Raw genomic sequence first — 18,370 nt, 5'->3', positions numbered from 1 at the left:
GTACTTGTGCTTACTGGGATAGAGTCTATATTAATAATTTAAATCAGTTATTTCAATACAAAATGTAAATTTGACCTGTTTATATCAAAAATACAAAAAAAATTTAAAACATAAAGTGCCAGATGATGACACCCCAATTCGACTTTAGAGCTATAAGTTCAGAATGACACTAAATAACCACTTTAAACATTAACACATATATATACTTTATAATATTATAAAAAGCTACTATGACGCACAGCTCGCTTACCAAACTTGAAATACCAAATATTTGATAAAAAATATGTTATGGGGTGCTGGTAGATCCCCACGTGGCAGGTGCCGGGTTAATTGTTCTTCTTTCCAATAATTAAGCTATCCTTTCTTGTTCCTTCTCTTAATTTCCTTTTTTTTTTGTCCAATTTGTAAAATTTTATTTGATCCATTAATTAGAGAAATACACTGAAATAACTCAGCCGTGCACTTCGCTAGTTTACAGTGCGCCAATATTGTGAGAAGGGTGACTTTAGCGTTATAAATAAAAAATTATAGAAGCTACAGATTTAATTTTATAAAAATTTTAATCTTATATTTAATTATAAGGTTTTTTCAATAGTCTGAATTTTTCAATAGTCAAGTCAGTTTTTTTCTAAAATTTATATTTTCGGGGTTATTTAAAGAAACATCTAATTTCGCAGTTCATTTGTTTAATAAAAAATTAAGTGCCCACTTCTAGAGTAGACCTTTTTAATATGTTGTTTATTAAACATTTCTTAGGGCCATCGGTACATAATTCGCAAATATTTTAAGGCTATCCCTACTTTTTTTGTCTTTACACGACAAATTACGTGTAGTAAAATTGTCACTGGTATGGATATGTAAACTTTACTTGACAATTTCATCATCTGTAAAGATGGCTTTTGAATGTTCTTGGATAACTTTTACTAGTATAATTAATTGCCTTAATTGTTAATTCAGTTAATTAATATGAATATTTCATATTTCCGACCAATAGAAAGCTACAGAAATACAAATTAAATTGATCATTTTTGATAATATCCCATCGTCAAGTATATTACATCAGATACCCTTCGTTGCTGTGAAATAATACATTCAGTGACATTAATGACAATTACTGTTTTAAAACTTATAAATAAAAGTGATGACTTTCAATCGTCAAATATTTATAACAACTGTGTGTTTAATTGTACTAATTTGTACTTACATAAATAAATTACAATAAAATTTTGGTTTTAAACAGTTTTATTCATGAAATAATCGCATCAAATTGCAGCTCGATCTCTGAAATTATTATCGAATTGTTTCCCTCGTGCGACTTGACGTAATTTCACTCCCCTTCGGGTCGTGAAATTAATACTGTCAAAGTGTCACTCGGGAAAAATTCGATAATTTCAGAGCTCTTGTGCAATTACTACTGATAATTTTTTCACTACCTATGTATTCAGTAATAATTTATCTACTGTACAACAAAAGCTAATAATCAATCGAGAAAAGAGGAAAAGTGATAAAGTGATTTTTTAATAATATATTGTTACTATGAAACGCTTACAATTTTGAACATCTGTGACAACACAATACTTGGATCACTGAATATATCCTGGTGTATTCTCTGCTTTGGATCTTCCATAAATAATAAACAATAAATAACTTTTTATTAAGTTCACGTCTTAAATCAATTATTTATCAAACACATTATCAATATTATTTAATCAACAACTGAAAATATTCCCGATGCTAGGTCAAATATTTAAAATTGCCACCGTCTGACTGACAATATGCTGGCAATATTCTATTTACTACTGACAAAGATTTGGAAAATATTACCACGGACATTGTGTTCATTTTTTCACATCCTGAAAAAAAGAACAATAAATATTTTTGAAAAATTTAAACGCAAAATGAAAGACTAAATTATTACCGAGGGCCGAAAGTCTCTTACAATAAATAAAAAGTTTATTTTGAATGAGATATTTTGAAATTAAAAGTCACACTAAATTTTCTTTTAGTTTTTTAGCCCTGTAACTTATTAAAATAAACATTATAGAAGTTCTCAGGGACTTTCAGCCCTCGCTAATAAACGTAATCTCTTATTCTGAGTTTAAAATTTTCAAAAATACTTATTAGTTTTCTCAGAATTCGAAAAAAAATGAATTCCATTTGAGTAGCATTTCAGCAGAAACTACGTACCCATCCCCTTAATGAAATTAAAAAACATCTATATATTGTTTGATTTTTTCCGAAGGGAAAATCTATATGCATTTGTATTAAATATTTTGTATTTGTATTAAATGAGGCGCTCAGAGCAACAGTGGCGCAGTCCACAAATTGAGCATTTTTAGATTAATACATCAATAAAAGCAGAAAAATTGGATATATGGTTCAACAGTGGTCTACACAATCTAGCTCTATATTTGGCAAGATGGCACTACATAATGTATTGTTGCCTTGACAAATACTAAAAATACGAATGAAACAGTGGCTTAACCCTCAATTGTGTGGCTCAGACCCAACAAACAAGTGTTCATCGTATCAGAATCAGAATAATACGCATAATTCATAAGAATGACTATTTTTAATTTTATAAAGTAATATTTAATAATAATAACTTTAACCCCGTCCTTGACTGAGTGGTAAGAGCGCCTACCTTTGGATCGAAAAATCCGAATGGTTGTGAGTTCGAATCTCACCAGGGTCAGAAATGTTTCATTTATTATAAATTAATAAATGAAAATAGTTTCTGTCCTTGTGGGATCGGTACTCACCGGAGGGACAGCAGACTTTCGGATACAGTTAGCGTCTCTTTGCAAAGACAATGACGTCAACTTTGCAAAGTAACAAGACACTGAATCCTTTCCGTGGGGCCAAATGACGAATGTATCGTCAACATATCGTAGCCAACATGTGGGTTTGAGCGTAGATGTGGATAGTGCTCGGGTCTCAAAATCTTCCATAAAGATATTAGCAATTACTGGAGAGAGTGGTGAGCCCATTGGGGCACCATTTATTTGTCTGTAGAATTGATTTTGGAAGATGAAATAAGTGTTGGACATGCAATGTTTAATGAGAGATAAGTGGTCTTGCTGGATACTGTTTCGTTTCCAGAATATTTAGGGTGTCATCTATAGGAATGTTTAGTAAAAAGTGAAACGATGTCGAAACTTACTAAAATGTCTGAGGGTGAGATAGGATATTGTTTGAGAAGTTCGATGAAATGAAAAGAATTTTTGACGAAAGATGAGGCATTTTCGGCGAAAGGTTGTAGAGTTTTGGCTAGATATTTTGCCAAAGGTTGTGTCGGACAGTTGTATGCACTGACAATGGGGCGTAGAGGAAGATCGGGTTTATGAATTTTGGGTAGGCCATATATTCGAGGTGTTCTAGAAGACTTTTCACGAGGAATTGAAGTTTGTTTTACGGCAAGAGGAACAGCAGTTTTATTGATGATGGTTTTTGTTGTTTTTTCCAAATAGGTTGTGGGATTATTAGAAACTGGCTTGTAGTCGGGGGTGTTAATGAGATTTGAGAGCTTATCGATGTAAGAAGAAGTGTTTAGGATGACAGTGGCGTTTCCTTTATCGGCAGGAAGAATGACTAGATCTGGATTTGCTTGAAGCTCTTTCAGGGATTTTCTCTCAGATTGACTAATGTTTGGAGTAGGGGGCTTTGAGTTCCTAAGAACTCTAGCGACGTCTTGTCTAACTATTTCAGCATCTTCAGAAGGTAAATGAGAGATAGCTTCCTCAGTTTGACAGATGATTGTCTCAATTGGGATGTGGTTTGGGGTAACAGAATAATTGAAACCTTTTGCTAAAGCTTGAGTGGCAATAGTAGAAATGGGGGTATCAGAAAAGTTGTGTACCACTGTGGTGGGTTTTAAAGTTCTGGGTTTTGGAAGTTGTTGTGTAATTAGATGAGCTAATTTGCGCTTTTGAGTTTCAGTCTTAGACTCGAAAGTATTTAGGGCTGTTTGTGTGTTTATACGGTCGAAACTGTCCCATAATATAGGATGTACATGGAAAGAATGAATAGATGACCAAGTATTAAAAATATGGGTGTTTGTGACTTCTAGTTTTCGTCTAGTGGAATGAATTGCTTCACGAAGAAGCGCGAAACTGGATTTTCTAAGAATTTGGGAGATAGAAGAAGAAGAAGTATGGTGTTTGAGTTTTAGACATTTGGGAATGACTTTATGGTCTCGACAGGCTTTAAGGAATGTTAGATCGCAAAGAAGACGAGTTTTGCGCAACAACAGATTGTTGTATGATTTAGTGAGATGGTAAAATTCCTCTCCGTAGAGGCGAATAAAATGTTCGGAAAGGTTTCCGCGGTTAATACAATAAAACTTAAAGCTAAAATCAATATCAACAAAAGAATTAATATTAAAATTAAACTCACCAGGCTTCCGGGTTGAACCGCGTCGTTGGCTTCTAGGCCGAGCTTTCGACGTCCTCTCTGACGTCATCTTCAGGGCTTCCGGGGTCTCAGTCTCCTGAGGCTCCAGACACTACACTCACTACTCACTACTCACTGCAATACTGTTGTTGCTGACGCTGGGGCGGTCATTTATACCGTGGACTGATGTGACTGACGTGGCTGTCGATGACGTGGCGGAGTGGGAATTAGCGCGAAGACTATTTGGAGTGGCGCGAAGACTATTTGGAGTGGCGCGAAGATTTTTGACGGCGGGAATTGTATTTGTAGATGGAGCGGACGATGTTTTCTTTAGGAGGGGTCTCCAAGTCGAAGGTAAACGGATGCCGTCATCTCTTTTATTGAGACAACTTGGCCGTTTTTCGATTTCTATGGCTTCTCGGATAATCCTTTGTTTATAGAAGCGGATGGGGGCTATGGTTCTCAAAGTCAATTTTGTGACCTGTATGAAGATGGTGTTGGCCTAGGGCTGAAACTGAATCGGAATTGCGAACAGATATGGAATGTTCATAAATCCTATTTTGGATTCTACGATTGGTTTGTCCTATGTAAGATCGGGGGCAGTCTGCACAAGGAATTTCATAAACTCCGTGTTGTTCATTTGGAATGTTGTCTTTGACGGATCGGACAAGAGATGAAAGTTTTTGTTGGGGGGTAAATACTGTTTTGGTAAATACTGTTTTTATTCCTCGTGGCTTAAGAATTCTGTCGACAGAATTCTGTCGTTCTTCTTTATAAATTATACTTTAAAATATTACACAAAATACCTTTTTTATTTCTTTTTATTATAACTTTATTATAGGAACTTCATTAATGCACGACTGCACTTGCACGATAAACAGCAAACACAAAGATATCACAGGATTATTATATTGTATGTAATAACAAAGAATACTCCATCCAACGGATGGAGTATTCTTTGGTAATAACTTAATAAAGACAAAATTCAGATAATGGCGCCCCATCCAGCATGCACATTCAATAGGTTTATTTCTGTTCTGTTCTTTCCAAACATTATTATTTCTTAGAACTTAGAGTCAGTACGGTTGTATATTGCAAGCTGGTTTGCCATTCTGTGAATTATCATAAATAAATCCTCCTTCAGTATTCCACAACAATTAACAGCGAAAATCCCCTAAAAGCACCTGCCTAATACACCTTTTACGACCGATAGCGTGAAGAGCGACAACGTTGTCAAGAAGATTCTCATTTAGTTTGGCGCGAAATTTAACAGTTACAAAATGCACATTTAAGATTTAAATTGGTAGTGTCTAATTATTGTGTAAGTTCTATAATTACCGATGCGCGATGTAGCTCCGTTATTCTGAAAAAGTTTACCATCGTTTTATCATCATCTAATATTATATAGGTTTAATTAAAATAATTTTAATGGTTCAGTGTTTTAATTCGATGATGAAAAAATATGTGACTACATTTATTAGAAGCTTCTTGTATTCTACTAATAATATTTGCTTTGATTAAAACAAGAAGCTATAATATAATTACTCATAATAATAGTCGCTTTTTGTGTAAAATCTCCATGGACCACAAATGGATGTCCAATGTACGTTGAAATCAAACGTCCAATGGACGTCGCGTAATGGACGTACATAGTACGTCCAGTTTTGGTCCATGGACGTTTGGACTTTAAATGTACGTTATATGGACGTCCATCGGACGTTGTGTGCTATATGGGTATGGCTGCAAGCTTCACTATTACTGGCCATACACATACAATGTGCATTTGCTATGCCATTGGAACTGGCTATCACCGAAGCATCTAGCGGTTTAGCATTAGCTTTTTGGGAATTCTTCACCTAAAAAAAATATTTTATCTTTGTGGGAATGCTTCAACTACAAAAATTTATTTTCATTAGAGTATTTGCGTTCTTTACAATGATTGAGAATATTTTAAAATCAGACATTCATATAATATAATTTTAGAACAAACAATCATGACTGTTTATTATTCTCTTTTCTATCATAGCAATTACATGTCGTCGACCTAATCTGTAAACTGTGTAACTCCATTTATCCAAATTTTACAGAGGCACAAAAAATTATTTCTTTAAATATGACTAATGCGAATACTACGTATCTCCCATTTTAAAAGATAGAATGCTAAAATTGAATATTTTATAGATAGGTATTAACATTTGTACCTATATTGTTTAATGAGTGTATTAATATTATTTACCACCAACTTTTTCTTGAAAATATCACTTTCTAAACAGTGAGGTCAATCGTGGGGTATGACAAACTGGGGAGTTACATATTTTTCATACTAAATTTGCTGCAAGGGAGATACAGTGTATACGAAGATGTCACTATTTACTCTTCTGGTAAAAATATGCATGTGCATCCTTTTTTAAACGAGTAGGGATTTTTTCAAATAAATGGCAGTAATAACTCATTTTCAGAGAAATATGGAGTTACACAGTTTACAAATTAGGACGACAATATGTCTGGTTTCATACAGATATATAAATGTAAATAAATCTAATATTTAAAACCCATTTATCCGAAAGACACTAATACTGTTATCCATATATTTCTTAATGGTGAATAAATAAAATAAAAACTTACCTTTCCAACAATAATATAGAAATCATCAAAACATCAATGTTTCAAAACAAATCCAGTTGTGAAGGCTTTTATCCCACATAACAATTTCATGTTCTTAGTAGATTCATAGAACATACTTTTCAGAAAAAGTATATACTGAGAATGTGCGTAATTACCATTGCGAATGTGCAGAGCAGATACTGAGTATATACTACATTACAGTACTTAAACGTTCTATGTATATACTTAGAATGTACTACCGCACTTCTTTTCAGTATATACCAAGAATGTTCTTTTTAGGACATTCCAAGGACGTGCTATAAACCTTCTATGTGTATACTTAGAACATACTACCGCACATCTTTTTAGTTTATACCAAGAAGGTACTTTTTAGAATATTCCAAGGAAGTGCTATAAACCTTCTATTTATATACTAAGAACGTATACCGCACATCTTTGTATGGGAAGAATATTATATTTTTAAGAATATTCTAAGAAAGTGCTATCAAGTGCTATATTGCTTAGAAGTATGTTTTCAGCATCACCTAATCTCATCTTAGGTTCTACTGGTTCTACCAAATATCTATTTACATATTTTAATTGCAAATGAGAATGTAGTTAGTACCTACATTCTACAATATTACTTAAGAAGTAAGTACATATTTATAAATTTTAGTTATTTATATAAATCATTATATAATATTTAGCTAAACTAAACTATGCATAATGAGTAACTAAAATTTATATAATACGTATATGTACTTACCTATTTAAGTAATATTGAGTTATCAAAATAGATTATATATGTATTTTGAAGCACCGCAAACAAAATAAACAGATTATGTATGTTCTTTAGTCCTAGTACTACCCCAAGTAGCAATTTTTCGACACATTGGTTGTCAGTACAAACAAATGCACTGTATATAACGTTGCCCGAGAGCATTTTCAGTTGTTTCGGCCAACGTCCCCTATCCCGACTGACATTACGATGTTACAACTTTAAGTAATACCTTTAGTTATACGGGCAACTAATTTATTACCATTGTGACAACTGCATATCACAGTTCAGTTTTTTCAACAATCGCAACGACTTAAAAACGTTATAATGCTAAACTAATTTACGCCCTGGCCGATTTGGGTTTTCTGGCCGACTCTGAAGTTGTCTGTCACGACCCTAGGTGTTGTTCTAGGTGTGTGACACCTTTGCGGCAACTTCAGAAGGAGAAAAAGAATTTACTTTATAACCTTATTTTTTTCTTATTATTATATGTTTTATTTTTCTGGAAATTTTCGATTTATTTAACAACCTGTTTGTTTGTTTTTTTAATAGCTGGTTTCCATTCCATTGTCCACTGTTTTATCAGTAGATTTGATAACCTTAATCTTTCAATCTTTGTATCAGCTTTGCTAGACGGGGTTGCCAGGTCAGTTTTTACTCTTTCAGTAGTTTTGCTTTCACAAAATCAGTAGATTCTTTTTAGGCCATGTAAATACAGTATACTTATACAGTAAACTGCATATCCATCTTAACTGTCCCAAGAGGAATTCCAAAAAATTGGAAACCTAATTATTCCAAAACAACAACTGGTAATTACCATTTTTTAGCTAAAATCTACTAAATCAAAAACTAAAATATACTTAAGGATTTTTGGGATATATTTGGGATTTTTGATAATAAAAACAACAGCTAACTTAAGGGGATAGGCGCAAAATGTCGCCCGTTAAAATGTTCAATGTATTTTACATGTTTTCATTTTTTGCGAATCCTGAGAAAACTAATAAGTATTTTGAAAAATTTAAACGCAGAAAGAAAGATTAAGTTATTCCGAGGACCGAAAGTCCCTGAAAACTTCTATAATGTTTATTTTAATAAGTTACAGGGGTGAAAAAAGACAAAATGTAAAAAAGACAAAATGTAGTGTCATTTTAATTCCAAATATCTCATTCAAAAGAAACGTTTTGGTTTTTCTAAATAATGCAGTCTTTCATTCTGCGTTTAAATTTTTCAAAAATACTTATTATAGTTTCCTCGTGATGCGAAAAAAATGAATAGGTACATTTAACAACTAGAATATTTTCTCATCCACTAATTTTAACAGCTGCATGTCTGGATCAAATTCTTCAAACAATTGTTTCACATTTAACATTAGAAACACGTGAACACAATATTCTGTATTTTGCAAAGTTACATAATGTTTAGATATTTTAGTTTTCCATCGTTAGCTTCTAATAGGCTCACCGAATGCCAGAACTCTTCAATAACACCTGAAATACTGCTTGCACTGTTACTTGAAATCTGCAAGTTTGTTACACAAGAATCCAGTTTCATTTCTCTGTAATATTCATCATCTACGTCCTGAATCTTATTTTCGGTCTTATTTTCGGATTGGGAAATTGTAACCAAACGTGTGAAAATTAATTTAGAAATGGGGTAAATACTATTAAAAAGCAAATTTTATTTTAGTCATAACAAAATGTTGAAATATACCAAAAATCTACTAAAAAATATTACCTACTAGAATATTTTAAAAAATATCAAAAATCTACCAAAAAAGTAGAAATCTCCTAAATGTGGCAACTCTGTTAAGGAGAATGCTACACTTTTAACACTGGTCACATGACCTCTCTGTCACCCAATAAGAGGGTGCGTTCTAAAATGGTTGGGATAGTCAGCGCGGCCGGGTTTGGTTGGCGATTGGACTTCTAAGTTGTCTTATCGGTCTAGGGTTGGTAATAAGGTATTTTTTTAGTAATATTGGTAATATTGTTTAATGCACCATTTTGGTTTTACTTGAGATTTTTGGGATGTAAAGAAAATGAAAACACAGAATATAAAAAATGCAGGCATTTTCTGATACCTTTAAAAGCACCATCAATACATTAAATTTATACAGAACATCTTTAACATAATTTTTGACTTTTATATTAAAATTTGATTTTTTTAAATTTGCATATTTTTTGTCAAAAATGTCGTAAAAAAGTAGCGCGTGTGTTTTTTAAAGGTGAAATATCCATATTTGACGGTAATCTGAGATGCGTTTATAAATTTCAGATCAGGTAATATTGTATGTCCTTTATGTATTTATATAAATTTACCCTAATAGCACAAGGACGTCCAATGGACGTCCATTGGACGTCCTTCACGGACTTTAGGGACGTCCATTGGACGTCCGTTTTCGTCCGAGGAACGTCCTTTATACGTCCTATTTTGGTCCAAATGTCGCGCTACCGAACGTCCATTGGACGTCCATCTAAGGTCCGAGGGGACGTATATTGGACCTTAATCGGACATAATTTGGACCTTGATCGGACGTCCTAGGGGACGTAAATTGGACCTTAATCGGACGTAAATTGGACCTTAATCGGACATAAATTGGACCTTAATCGGACGTAAATTGGACCTTAATCGGACATAAATTGGACCTTAATCGGACGTAAATTGGACCTTAATCGGACGTAAATTGGACCTTAATAGGACGTAAATTGGACCTTAATAAGACGTAAATGGGACCTTAATCGGGCGTAAATTGGACCTTAACCGGACGTAAATTGGACTTTAATAGGACGTAAATTGGACCTTAATCGGACGTAAATGGGACCTTAATCGGACGTAAATTGGACCTTAATCGGACGTAAATTGGACCTTAATCGGACGTAAATTGGACCTTAATCGGACGTAAATTGGACCTTAATAGGACGTAAATTGGACCTTAATCGGACGTAAATGGGACCTTAATCGGACGTAAATTGGACCTTAATCGGAAGTAAATTGGACCTTAACCGGACGTTCTAGGGGACGTGAATTGGACCTTAACAGGACGTCCAATTTTGGTCCAAATGCCACGTTACCAAACGCCCAATGGAGGTCCACTTAACATCCGAAGGGACGTTCGGTGGACGTCAATTGGGCCTTCATAGGACGTCCCAGTTTGGTCCAATGTCTTGCTGCCGAACATCCATCTAATGTCGTGGGAAATAAAAAATATATTTTTTAAGGAACTTATATTACATCTTATATTAAATTACAATTATTGGATATTACATTATTTACATTAAATTACAATACACTTCTCCAAGAAATTAACGCACCACCTTAAATATGGGGTATTTTTTATGTCTCGTATTTCCTAAACCTGTTGTTTCATCTAAGTGATTTTTTTATAATATTATAGCCTAGGCCAGCGGTTCTCAACCTTTTTTACTCAACGACGCACTAACGTACTCCTTACAGATTTGCGACACCCTTATATGTACAAATTTTTGCTAGTGGTAGGTAAGAACAGATGAATATATTAAAAAGATATACAGTGCGTAAATCGTTCAGCTGGACATAGGGAACATACATTGTATATATTTAGATACATAAATACATACATTGTATTATATTAAGATAATTGTGGCAACTTCGCTCTCTCAATGACAATATAGTATATAGTTGTTAGCATTAGGGCATTAACCTCAAAATTGACAATTAATTTTGGGTGACACAAATAAACGTCAAAACATGACATTGTAGTAGAACTATTTTTGACCTAATGGGAAAACTGAGTCTGTTTAATTTGGAAATTAATTTTTAAAGATATTTTAAAAATTAAAGTAAAATTATTAATTCATCAGTCAAAATCTTTGTTTTTGATTTATTTATAGACTACCTTGCATTCAAAATCACTCATTCTATTCGTTCTAACAGCTCTATTGCACCAGAAACTCGTACTCGAACAGAAGTTTCACCTAACACAGGTTGGCGCAGTTGCCACAATGATCTCAATGTATAATCCCTATGTTCAGCAGAACGATTTACGTACTGTATATTAAAAACAGTTACAGTCGGAAAAATGAAAGAATACCCATGAACGATCACATCAATCACTTATTTTGTATTTGCTATCTTTTTCTACAACAAACGTTTGTTATTTATAGAAAAAGACAGCAAATACAAAATAAGTGATTGATGTGATCGTTCATGGGTATTCTTTCATTTTTCCAACTGTAGAGAGGAAACAATTACGGATTGGCACTTTATTGATTGGTATAACGTGGTATATACCTAATAGTTAAAAAAATGGTTGAATGCATGATTGGTATATTATAACAAGTAAAAAAATATAAATAAAAATATCGTATTCGTAAATCTCGCAACACACCTGATAGGTTCTTCCGGCACACCAGTGTGTCGCGACACGGTGGTTGAGAACTGCTGGCCTAGGCTATAGGTTACCTCCTTAAGCTTGTCATGCACAGGGAGCTATGCTGTAATATATGTACATTATATCATATCGCTCTCTATAGTAATGAGTGAGCCTGCAGACAGAAAACAAATGGTTCCATATGTGCAGGCTCACTCATTACTATAGAGTGCGATGTGATATAATATATATTAGAGTATAGCTCCCCGTGCATGACAAGCATAAGGAGGTACTTAACCTATAGCCTAGGGCCTAGGCTAGAATATTATAAAAAAATCACTTAGATACAACAACAGGTTTAGGAAATTCGAGACATCAAAAATGCCCAATTTTTAAGGTGGTGCGTAATCGGCTGTATATACAGGGTGTAACAAAAATACACGTCATAAATTAAATCACATATTCTGGGACCAAAAATAGTTTGAATGAACCTAACTTACCTTAGTACAAATATGCACATAAAAAAAGTTACAGCCCTTTGAAATTACAAAATGAAAATCGATTTTTTCGATTATATCGAAAACTATTAGCGATTTTTTATTGAAAATGGACATGTGGCAGTATTATGGCAGGAATATCTTAAAGAAAAATTATGGTGAAATTTGTGCACCCCATAAAAATTTTATGGGGGTTTTGATCCCTTAGATCCTCCCAAACTTTTGTGTATGTTCCAATTCAATTTTATTATTGTGGTACCATTAGTTAAATTCAATATTTTTGTTTCTTAGTATTTTTCAGATAAGGCAGTTTTTATCGAGTTGCGACTTCTTTTTTAACATGTTTACATAAAAATTTTATGGGGGTTTTGTTCCTTTAAACCCCCCAAATGTTTGTGTACGTTCCAATTAAACTATTACTGAGGTACCATTAGTTAAACAGAATGTTTTTAAAACTTTTTTGCCTCTTTGTATTTTTTCGATAAGGCACATTTTATCGAGATCTGGCTTCTTTTTTAATATGGTTCAAAATATCCCTAAAAATGTAAAGCATAAATAAGTCTGCATATTATTACCAAGTCTCCATAATCGTACTTAACCATATACAAATATGTGGTGGATTTGACAAATATTCAAAATATTTCGATAAAAATTGACTTTTCGAAAAAGCAATAAGAGGCAAAAAAGTTTTTAAAACGTTGTGTTTAAATGGTACTACAATAATAATTAAATTGAAACGTGCACAAAAGTTTGGGGGGGTTTAAAGGAACAAAACCCCCATAAAATTTTTATGGGGTGTCCAAATTTTACTATAGTTTTTTCGTAAGATACTGCTGCCATAATAATGCCACATGTCCATTTTCAATAAAAAATCTCTAATAGTTTTCGATATATTGGAAAAAATCACTTCATCTTGTAACTTCAAATGAATGATAAAGGCACAGAGACTTAGATGGCGAGGTCACATTGAAAGGATGCCAAACACGAGGACTCCAAAAATGGTACTAAACTACACTACAGCTTCAAGAAAGAGAAGAGGAAGGCCGAAAAATAGATGGAAGCAAGAGGTCGAAAAAGATTTGGAAAGAATGGTGCTACAGGGTCAGAAAAGAAAAATGAATAACAGGAAGGAATGGAGAAAAATCACATATCAAGCCAGAGAAGATCTCAGTACATAAAAAAACGTGAAAATGAAGAAAAAAAACAAACTTTTCAAGCCATGGGCCTCTAAGACCCTTGGTGCTATTATATATATATATAACTTCAAAGGGCTGTAACTTTTCTTGTGTGCACATTTGTACTAAGGTAAGTTAGGTCCAATCAAACTATTTTTGGTCCCAGAATATGTGATTAAATTTATGACCTGTATTTTTGTTACAGCCTGTATATATCTACATACTTCGTCTAATTTACTAACTGTTGCGCGTCATCCGCGTCGTAGCCTGTGAGGTTGCATGATACCAACACGAAATATTTAGGCGGTAGGTGTGTTCTTTTTTAGAATCACTTTGCCGAGTACACTGGAATTACAGCCACTAGACATATTTTATTATATACGCGTAGAAATAATATTTGAAGATTTCTATTAATGTTAACCTAAAGAAATACACAATAATATGTTTCATTTAATTTGTATAAATGGATTATAAAGCGTTTTTATGAAGCAGATTTGTTCGGATCACACTGTAACTGTAATCGAACGAAGGTGACATTTTAGAATAAATTGGTAACATTTATTTGACAGTTACGGTGATGACACTTCATATTTGTTTATATTCTTTACTATAAGTATCTGTTTTATTTATTATATTTACTGTTTTTATTATTTACTTTACTATAAAAAGATCCTCTACTATAAAAATATAAATTTCACCTAATTTTATAACGACTTGGAATAATCGAGGTATCTGACACAATTTTTTTAGTTGTTATTGTAGACATACTTATACAAAGAAACCTACCGGCTTTTTGCCAAGAGTTCGGAGCCGTTTTTTAATTATTAACAATGCAGTGCAAAAACTCTTGCACTGCAAATCTTAAAAGATTATAACTTAATTCTTGTTCTCTATTTCTTAAGTTTTTACTTATTTACATTGAATATTAATTTGTTTTGTTGTATAATCCACGTTTACAATAATTATGTGACATTTTTGATTTAAAATGGATTCAGGATCTTTTTATACTTTGGCAACTATGTCAACTTAGATCTCTGGCGTAGATAATGACGTGCAACAGTAAGTAAATTAGATGGACTGTAGGTTATATTTGGTTCTTGGGACATCAAAGTATATTTTTTAGACATTCTTAGTCACTGATGTGACATACCTCCGATTTGTTTTTTCATGAGTTTTGTAAGAGAGACTAAAAACTTTTTTTATAGTCACCTCCTGTTTTCATATATTTTTTGACATGTTTTGTAGTAAATTCAACTATCTATTTACTACAAAACATGTGACAGCAGATGATCCTAAAAATGGTTTTTCGTCTCCTACAAAATTCATGAAAAAGCAGATAGGAGAATTATTGTACATTACAATTCTCTGATGTTTGGGAAAAAGGGCTTAAGTCAGAATTGCACATCGATAATGTTTTGATGATTTCTACAGTACTGTAGTAGATTCTACTGTACATACAGTTTACATCTACAACAGTTTTTTTCTGGTCCAGAAATCATCAAAACATTATCAATGTGCAATTCTGACTTAAGTCCTTTTTGCCAAACATAAAAAAACAATCTGGTCATAACTGACCAATGAGCAATTTTAATTTAGCCTAAATTACTACTGTTTCTTAAAATGAAGAGCTTACCCCATAGCGTCTCTTATCTAATCTAACAAGATCGTGCACTATTCTAACATACACAGGCACAGCACACAAGCACTATGCTCCGTTTTTCACTATCACCTATCACTCAAACTAGTTCAAAAGGATTTGTCTTCTTCAATCTTCTAGTTTGCCCAGTAGTATCGAGGAGCTGGATTTCCTCGATATTCTTGAACTCATGAAGTTGATGCTCGTGACCCTGCTATCTTCTTGATATTTGTTGATAATGTAATAACTTATTATGCATGGACAATGTGGACTTTCTTCCAACTAGCCAATACACTTTTTATATCTCTCTTTTGCCTTTCATAGCCACAAGGCTATACATTTCCTTCTTGGTTTTTTTTTGTAGGCCACTTTCAGCTGATTCTAAAAAAAATTAAAATGAACTGTAATTTTTCTATTCTTTACAATTAAAAATCAAAAGAAATAGGTACCTATTTACAGGTAATAATATGCATGTATAAATGATTCGTTTCATAAAGAATAAAGAAAATTGAAAACGGATTTTATAATACTTACAAAATTGTTTAAACAAGAGATCTAGCCAGTGCCCAGAGCAAAAACTATTAGCAGACAGTACAGCAAAAAAGCCACTAATTTCCATTTCCCACACCCCCTTATCGATGCATTTTTTTCCAATCAAAATTTTTACTTTTTTACTAAATTTTTAGGTTATCGGTTATGTTATGAAAATGAAATGTGATGACCAATGACCACGAGACGCTACATAGATACTCGCGCGGCAAATTTGAAAATGAACGCAAATTGAACAGTACAATAAATGGCCTCTCTTAAAATCTTGTAATGGAAAATTTTACCCCTCCAGGAAGACATTGTACTATGTTCATAGAATATCTTGTGGTAACTTTCCACCCATAATTTAATCAGATAGATGTTCACGGAATAGAACGGTAGTACCTACATTCCTGGAATGTTTTGTGTTGTTAGGATTAAACTTTTATTTTATTTATTCTTGAATATTTCCTATTGTTAAACATTGTAACCAATAATTTACAAATAAGATTTTCATTACATTACATAAAATCAAAAACATTTTTTGGATATTAAACTATATAGTTTGTTTATAATTGTAATAATTGTATAAACAATTTTGAATTAAGATTTAATCTTTTCGATTTAAACTACAGTAAAACCTGTGTTACCGGCCCCCTGCAAACACCGGCCACCTGTACTAACGGTCAGTTTAAAAATTCCCCAAACCAATTACAGTAAAACCTGTCAGTAACGGCCACTAAAAATGAAAAAGCTATTGGCCGATATAGAAAGGTGACCGGTATTGCCAGTTTTTGTAGTCTAGATATAATTGGTTTGGGGAATATTTAAACTGGCCGTTAGTACAGGTGGCCGATTTTATCAGGTGGCCAGTAACACAAGTTTTACTGTATATCTAGACTACAAAAACTGGCAATAACGGCCACCTTTCTATATCGGCCAATAGTTCTTTCATTTTAGTGGCCGTTACTGACAGGTTTGACTGTATTTCATTAACGTAAAGTTAACGCGTAAGTTAATATTTTATTGAATTATTTTGCTATTTGATCCCGTAATTGGTATAATGTGTCCAATATAATATATACGCGTTCATAAAACGTCCGTATTTCGTCCAGTATGGACGTCCAAAGGACGTTCAATGTCGGACGTCCAAAGGAGGTCCATATTTATTCCGTCCGAAGGACGTCCAACGTCGGACGTCCATATTTATTCCTTCCGAAGGACGTCCAAAATGGGACGTCCAAAGGACGTCCGTTTATAGTCCATGGACGTAAGGACCAAAAATGGACCTATTTTGGACGTCCAAAGGACGTCGTGTGCTATTAGGGTAAATACCTAATACGATGTCAAAATAGTTACCTTTTTGGTTTTCGCATTCACCATACAGGTGTTAAAAATATAGGTAAAAGAACATAACTAGTCTGACTCCTTGAGCAACCATTGCACGCGCAGGTTCTTTTTATAGTCGCTTCAGTTGTCTTATGCAACGCTTACGAAACGATGTTGCTTCATAGGAGGTTGCCTAGGCAACGTCAAGACAACTCAAAAATCGTCCACCAAATTAGTGCAGAATAGGGTCGTCTTCTAGGCAATAACAACGTTGTAACAAAACGTTGCCACGCGGTAGACAACGTTGTCGCGTCGACAAATTGCTACTTGGGACATCATTCGCCTTCATCCTTAACACTGCATAGATCCATAGATGATACAAATAATGAAATAATGCCTGTTTTCTTTTTCATATTTTACGGTTTTTTCCTACCTGATCCATTCAGGTAAGAATAGAAATGGTCAGAATATGATGCGGGGGGGGGGGTTATGAATGTATTGTGGAATAACAAAATCGGTGGTCAGTGTTGCCAAACGGAGAAAAATTTCCCTTTTTGCAGGAATTTTCAACATAAAAGGTGATAAAGGGAAAAAGTTAACTCAAAAGGGAATTATTGTTCCAGTCCAAATTGTAAAATATTAAGAAAAATTCAAAATATTTGAAAATAATTCAACATATCTTCTCAGATTTTGTAAACAGGAGGGAAGTTTTTTTTTATAAAAGTGGGAATTTTTAAGGTAAGTTGACGGAAAAAGCTTACTCGACGGTTGGCAACGCCAAAGCCTTTGGTTGTGCAGTTTGGCACGTTTTGGTTCTGCGAAATGGCCTATTGAATTGAATGTACCTAAATTCAAATTCCAAGGATGTAAAAATACTAATGATTCATGATAAACTCGAAACGGTAACGTAATTTCAATTATGAAAACGAATTTTTAATAGTATCTATGTAAACGTTAATACAATTAATGTTTAAACTTTTTTACCCTACAACAATTTTGAAATGAAATTCGTCCAATACTACCTACATACATAAATTTTATTAATTATGTATTCTAAAAAATAACGAAGTTGATAATTAGGCT

General features: G+C 33.4%; 1 long non-coding RNA gene across 1 annotated transcript; it reads right to left on the bottom strand.

The window, feature by feature from the left end:
• Nucleotides 1–13,450: 13,450 nt before the first annotated feature.
• On the bottom strand, nt 13,451–16,454 carry LOC126878956 (uncharacterized). The gene is made up of 2 exons (XR_007695905.1): nt 15,965–16,454; nt 13,451–15,811 (listed from the first exon to the last, which is right to left on the bottom strand). It is a non-coding gene; the product is annotated as an uncharacterized LOC126878956 (long non-coding RNA).
• Between the last annotated feature and the right edge of the window lie 1,916 nt (nt 16,455–18,370).

Source organism: Diabrotica virgifera, chromosome 1 (genome assembly GCF_917563875.1).
Source record: "Diabrotica virgifera virgifera chromosome 1, PGI_DIABVI_V3a".
Classification (NCBI taxonomy): Eukaryota; Metazoa; Arthropoda; class Insecta; order Coleoptera; family Chrysomelidae; genus Diabrotica; species Diabrotica virgifera.
This window is presented reverse-complemented; position numbering and strand designations above follow the sequence as displayed.